The sequence below is a fragment of the Oratosquilla oratoria genome, chromosome 39 (genome assembly GCF_046742065.1).
Source record: "Oratosquilla oratoria isolate Oo_2021 chromosome 39, ASM4674206v1, whole genome shotgun sequence".
In the NCBI taxonomy this organism is placed as follows: domain Eukaryota; kingdom Metazoa; phylum Arthropoda; class Malacostraca; order Stomatopoda; family Squillidae; genus Oratosquilla; species Oratosquilla oratoria.
In genome coordinates, this window is record NC_134815.1 from 22,386,417 (window position 1) to 22,393,916 (window position 7,500).

Sequence of the window (7,500 nt, forward strand, 5' to 3'; positions counted from 1 at the left end):
GTGAGAAATTTTTTTTTTACGCAGCCCGAAGGGATTTCTCCCCGTCCTCTCCTTTATATGGGGGGACGGAGAGGGGGGGTCGCCGATTTAATGAAGCGGCCTTGCTGTGGATGTGCTGTGTCCTGCGACACTGCTTCTGACCCAGGGCAGTGGACAGGGTGCAGGGATGACCCGTCATCTGGGAGGTGCTGAGGTGGGAGGGGGGGTGGGGTGTTTTCGGGGATGAAATGGGTGGGAATGTTTTTGTGCCTTGTCCTTTTTGGCTACCCCCCTGGTAAGGGGGAGAAGAAGCCTTGGTATATGTATGTATGTATGTATATATATATGTATATATATATATATTTATATATATATATATATATATATATATATATATATATATATATATGACAAGAGAAAAGACAAATGTACGGCAAGAGTGATATAGGTAAAGTCCAGGAAGGAGTAGAAGTACTTTATTCTCTAACGTTTCGACAGTCTTCTTCTGAAGAAGACTCTGTCGAAACGTTAGAGAATAAAGTACTTCTACTCCTTCCTGGACTTTACCTATACCCCTCTTGCCATATATATATATATATATATATATATATATATATATATATATATATATATATATGCGTATATATACAAATATACATATATATATATATATATATATATTTATATATGTATATTTGCAGAAACCAATTGGAAAATAAAAGAAATGAATACCAAACGTTTCTGTCTATTCAAGACATCATCAGGGTACAAAGGATACAAAAAATTACCAAAGGTCACAATATGTACAAGATGGTAGAGGAACTGGGAAAGGTCCAATGTTACCCGATGCCAGAAGAATTATTTACAATCTTTTAATAATACCTTGTAAAGTTTGTGATTTTAAGTACATAGGCCAAACAGGAAAAGATTTAAACAAAAGGATTAGTCAACTTAATACAACATAAGAACGGGTCAAATGTCAATCGGACTTTTCGTCCACCAAAAAGACCTCTCCCATAGTATTGACTGGGAAAACACAAAAGTTATTACATCATGTCATAATATTGTAGAAAGGAACATAATTGAGTCATGTCACATCAAAAATAGTTTTGAAAATAATATGAATTTAAGCTTAGGTTTGTATAAATTAGATAATTATATTAAAAAGATTGTAAATAATTCTTCTGGAATCGGGTAACATTGGACCTTTCCCAGTTCCTCTACCATCTTGTACATATTGTGACCTTTGGTAATTTTTTGTATCCTTTGTACCCTGATGATGTCTTGAATAGACGAAAACGTTTGGTATTCATTTCTTTTATTTTCCAAGTGGTTTCTGCAAGTATTGTTGTCACGTGTGCTTAGTTATTTGTTTTGCATATGTATATGTATATATATATATATATATATATATATATTTATTTATGTATATATATATATATATATATATATATTTTATATATATATATATATATATATATATATATATATATATATATATATATATATATATTCAAAGAAACGAAAAAATATTGTGACCTTTGGTAATTTTTTGTATCCTTTGTACCCTGATGATGTCTTGAATAAACGAAAACGTTTGGTATTCATTTCTTTTATTTTCCAAGTGGTTTCTGCAAGTATTGTTGTCACGTGTGCTTAGCTATTTGTTTTGCACACACACACACGCACACACACACACATACACGGCTCGGTGGCAGATTGGTAAGGCACTGGCCTCACAAGCCAGAGAACCGGGGTTCGATTCCCCGGCCGGGCGGAGATAAGTTGGGTTTGTCTCCTTTCACGTGTAACCCCTGTTCACCTAGCAGTGAGTAGGTACGGGACGTTAGTCAAGGAGTTGTGACCTTGCTGTCCCGGTGTGTGGTGTGTGAGTGGTCTCAGACCAACCCAGAGATCGGCAAATAATGAGCTCTGAGCTCACTGCTGTAGGGTGGTGTCTGGCTGTCTCGACAGAGACTGCAGCAGATCCGAGGTGAATACACACACACACACACACACACACACACACACACACACACACACACACACACACACACACACACACACACACACACACACACACACACACACACACACACACACACACACACACATATATATATATATATATATATATATATATATATATTCAAAGAAACAAACAAATTAACAGGAGGCTCTTATGTTAGCTAAATATCTTATTGCTAGTGTAATACATGTATAATCACTTGCTGATCTAAAAGCATATTTTAAGATGTACGAAATGATACGAATGATTTTCTAAAGTAAAATCAAAGCACAAAATTTAATCTACTGTACTCCTATGAAATATGTTAGCATTACTAGTCTATTTTTTATTAGATTTACTAATCCTCATAAATTTTCTAGCTTTTAACAATGAATAAAAAATAGTATAAGCAGATAAAGTCAAGAGAATTAAATCAAAACGTAATAAGACGAAATACGGTATACATGTTACTCTAAAATCTCGTAAGATGGAAAAGAATAATTCACAAATAAATGTTACATAATAGCAAGCAAAAATATACGAATAGATATATAATCATTCTAATTCATTCATATTCTTTGTCTCAATAGCAATGTACAGACATATAAACGCTCATGAAATGAAACAAAGTTAAGCCAGTCGAATAGAATAACAGTGTGTCTATATGGAAATTGAATTTATTTTTTTAAATTTTTTGTATTTGGTATGTTCTTCTTTGGCCTGCTTACAAACTTTGTGGATTCTAGAAGCAGATATAGAAATTTCTATATGCACCATTCTTGAGCTCTCGAGTTTTTCCGCTTCTGCATCGTTTCTTATGGTGAAAGACATAGTTTTACAATTTTTAAAAATGCCTCGGTTTTCTTTCTTGTCCTTTGGGGTGAAGAGTAAGCGGACGCAGGGGAGAATGGCTTTTTCGTTTTGAAGAAATTGAATCCCAGTTTTGTCATTTCTATTAAATAACCTGCGGATGCTTTTTAAGAAGATGTCCTCGGAACCTTTATCTCTGTAATACTCTCTGAAAGGGAGAGTGCTCTTGAGGCCTACTAGTTTGTTAATGGTGATGTTTTAGGCTTCTGTTTCAAAGAGAGTGCCTTTAACAGAGGACAATTTCTAACTAATTTTTTTCCTGCTGGACATTTAGTGGGTGGATGGTGCCATTGTCTTCTATGCTTTGTAAACTAAAAATTTTCACTTTATCAGTATTTTGGGAATTTGCATCTTCAAAACCTCTTTCAATACAAATGGTATGGCGTATTTCATTAGAAAAAATCCTGTTTCTGCTTTTTGGCCTCACTGTATCTACAACACAAATAACATTCAGATTTTTTTCTTAATAAGCTGTTTTATGAATGTATGTGCTTGTGTGTGCGTGCTCGCGCTCGTGTATTTTAGTTGTGTACGGGCGGTCTCTCTTCGGACGGCGTCGAGGACAACCGCCTAGCGCCAGATGTGTAACCTGTGAAAGGTTACACCTGTGGCAGGGAAAGTAAAGCCTCCTCGGATTTTCTTAGTTTATTGTAATGATATATTTACAACATGGGGATGCAATCCCCTTCGGTAAGATTCAACAGGTACTTCCTATAAGGGAAAGAATTCTCCGTCCTCTAATGAAGAGTTTTCCTCTGTATGTGTATGGCGACAGTCACCGCATATATATGTGAATATGCCTATCTATGCATAATTGCTGTAGGTTAACAAGTAGATCGTAGGTTTGGGATTTATGCAATACTATTTGTTTGTTAGTTGCATAACAATTTATTTATTTAGTATTGGTTAATGTGTCATGGAATGATGTATGGTTGGCAATTATATTCATGTAGTTTGGTAGGTATAAGGAAATGGTTAATGATCTGTCTGGCGACAATATATACTTGTTTTGGTAACTTTCCGTTGGACGGTGGCGTGATGTGTGTTGTATGTTTGAGACAGATGTTTACGATTTGGAAATGTGGAGGTCAGTAAGATTGGAGGTATTGCAAAAGGCCAATGCCTGTAGGGCACCTTACATACATGTGTATCACGAGTCAGGCATGTGATATATCATAATAGTAATGGTATATGGATACAATGTGTGTGTGTGCGTGTGTGTGTGTGTGTGTGTGTGTGTGTGTGTGTGTGTGTGTGTGTGTGTGTGTGTGTGTGTGTGTGTGTGTGTGTGTGTGTGTGTGTGTGTGTGTGTGTGTGTGTGTGTGTGTGTGTGTGTGTGTGTGTGTGTGTGTGTGTGTGTGTGTGTGTGTGTGTGTGTGTGTGCGTGAGTGTGTGTGTGTGTGTGTTTATGCGCATGACAAAAGCCCTTTCCTCCTAAAAAAAAAAAAAAAGGGTGGTCAGCTAAAGCACTCCCACATTGTACTTGTTCAAATTTCATTCAATCACTTCTCCGACCTCATCACCTCTGGGATGAATATTCATCTTTATTCTCTGTCACACAGCCTGGGTTAAATCGCAAACAATATAACACATGTTTTTCTGACAGCAGTAGCTGGTTTCTTCCAACCGCATCATCATCTGGTACACTTGTATTCGTTCATTGAAAATCACTTACGAGCAGCTTAGAAGAACATATACTTGGGCTCTAACGTCGTTTCATCCAAAATATTTAAAAACTTATCTATGTTCACTTATTTAGATATTTCTTTCCTTCTGAACAGACATTCCTCCTGCATTCAGAGCATCCATCACCTCTACCACACATATAATTGATGTGCTTCCTCTCCAACTCATTTCATTCATATATGGTTTCCTTGCTCACTGTGTTAATCTCGCTTTATTTATTCTTTTCACATTCCCAAACCATATCAACACACTTCGGCCCTTTTTCTTTTCCACATCCGTTCCTTGTCTCTGTGTACATTCTTGTAATTTCAATTCTATTTCTCACACAATTAATTTCAAACATTCAGACTTTTCCTCTACCTCTCTCATATTCCAAGCCTGTGTTTGGAAATACTGGATATACAATTGTTTATTATATGCAATTTAGTTCTTATATCCTATAATATACTTCACTCAAATGAGGCATTTATCTGTTTCCTTACTCTGACGTTCACTTCCTCATGCATTCATTCATACTCCGATACAGACAACTTCAGATCCTTGTGACTCTTTTTTCTCTAATGCCTCACGATATTTTCTCACATACTACAAATCACCATCAAAACTACTTGTACATGTTATTCGTTTACTTTTGATTTCATACAATAGTGGGGGTTTTTTCTAACTCATCATTTCAAGCTCAGTTAACATTTACTTTAGTGTGACATGTAAAAACAGGTATCACAAATCTTGTGTAATTTGATTTCTGCTATAAATCTATTTGATATGATGTTTTTGTGGATGTTTCGAATTGCCCAATATTTGGAGGTCTCCAGATTTGAACATGAAATATTTATCATCATGTGTGGGTTTGATTAAGTATCGCAATTTCGGTGTAACTAAATTGAAAATAACAGCAAAAGATATATATATTTTTAAAAAACATCCATTAACGTTGAAATTTTTCAGAAGTTATTGTTGAAATTGTCCATATCACCATTTTTTCATTGACTGCTTATTCGCAATGATGACTTATTGTCACCATCAGAAAAAAAACAACTAGATTCTAGCTGAAAATTAAAACAGAATATTTTCAAAGCGGTTCATAAGAGACATCATTACATGACATGTAACACAAACTTTCAATAGAAGAAGGAGATTTTCTTTTGAACTAATAGAGCAAAAATAATAATGTAAAATAAATATTGTTGAAACAAAAAAATAAACTATTAATTAGTATGATAATGGCTTAGATTTTATCTTAATGCTAATACTGAAATACAAAGAAAAAAAAAGAAGTCCTTGTACTTTTATCCATTCATTACTATTGCTTGTGAAAGAACAGTAATATCCGACTGACTGACGCCTTTAATCACTTTAGCTGTGCTTGAGGTTACAGGAGTGGTTAGGCTTGAAGATTAAAATTAATTGATTAATAAATATGGAATAAGAACAGCGAGAGAGGGAGTGCAAACGTTTCTTTATCCTCATCTAAGTGAGCTGTCATTCGCAGGTCACTGATATCAGAAAAAAATCAGGTTGTAACCCATGAAAACAATTATGGTATAGGTATACTGCATGCTCAATATATCAAAGAATCCAACATTTTACCGATGGAAACAAGTTCATATTTTCTTGGTTATGCATCACCTGAATTTGAACCAGCACAACCAATACGAAACAATATTTGAATGCAATAAGCTTGGATGGCCCAACTGTCAGTACGGAAAAGATTACCGTCAGATAGATAAAGCATTATCTTATAAGAAGCAAATTGGTTTCTGAGACTTTTTCATGCAAGCATGCATCCTCTGCATTATTCAATGACAGATTGAAGGCAAAGCGGTGGAGTAACAAGGATTCAGCGGACTGAAAGCAGGCAACATACGAGTTGTCATAATTTTTTCTTTTTAAATTTTGAAGCTATTGATTGAAAAAATTTAGGATGATGAAGGTGACTTCAGGACAGATCATAAGTACTTATTATATATTTACAACGAAGCTTCTACTTCTACTGATGAATGTAGGTATTCTCTTGTCCAGAGGCGACCAGAAATAATGGCACATTCAAGGTGGGTAACTATAGTTGATAGATTACTCCATCTTTTCATGGCACCATCTGAAGTACCAAATAATCTAGAATATACAGTTGATTACACAGTGAAAGTGTATACATTCATATGGTTGAACATAACGAGACACTACTGTTATACAGGTGTTACCTTATATTGATCTTCTAATGCTGTGATCGCATTTTATGGTGTTTTTTTTTATCATTCTTAGTCCTGACACATTTTCACAAGTTGAAAATCAACTACGTTCCTTAATGAATTCCCCCAACCATTTGCTTTTCATTAGGATACTCTTTGCAATCTCATTATAATCTTTGGGCAAATTATTTACTTTTAATTTTGGCATAATTATTTTTTTTTTCGTGCACATCACTTTTATCAAATCGTTAGTACTTCTATCTTATTTCTCCAGCTAATTGTTTTAATGAAATTTAATTTCAACCTAAGTTTTAAATTGCTCATTATATTTTTATTCTTGCTAGAAATTTTCCAATCTCTATTGGTTATTTTCATAACTCACAGTCCTTTCCTTTTCTATTCAATTTGCCCGCATACGAGTAAACGGTCTCATTAATTTGTACATTTTTGTAATAGTTCATTGTTTAGTTTACCATTTAATGTGTAGTTAAATGGTACACACTTAGCAAATAGCTATATAACCTACAATTTAGATTTTCTTATTATTCACTAAATCATCAAAAACTATTTCAATCGTGTCTTACAATTTACGGTGTTCAAGTTGACTTAGTTTTGTAATTCTTTTTGTTCTGGGATATTCATTACATTTAAACAGTTTTATCAATGTTTAGCACGCCCTTACCCTTATTTAGTATTCCTGTGTATCCTTCTTTGCAATGGTACTATTTATTACGAAAAACACCAAATACCACTTTTTGCTGAGAAGGC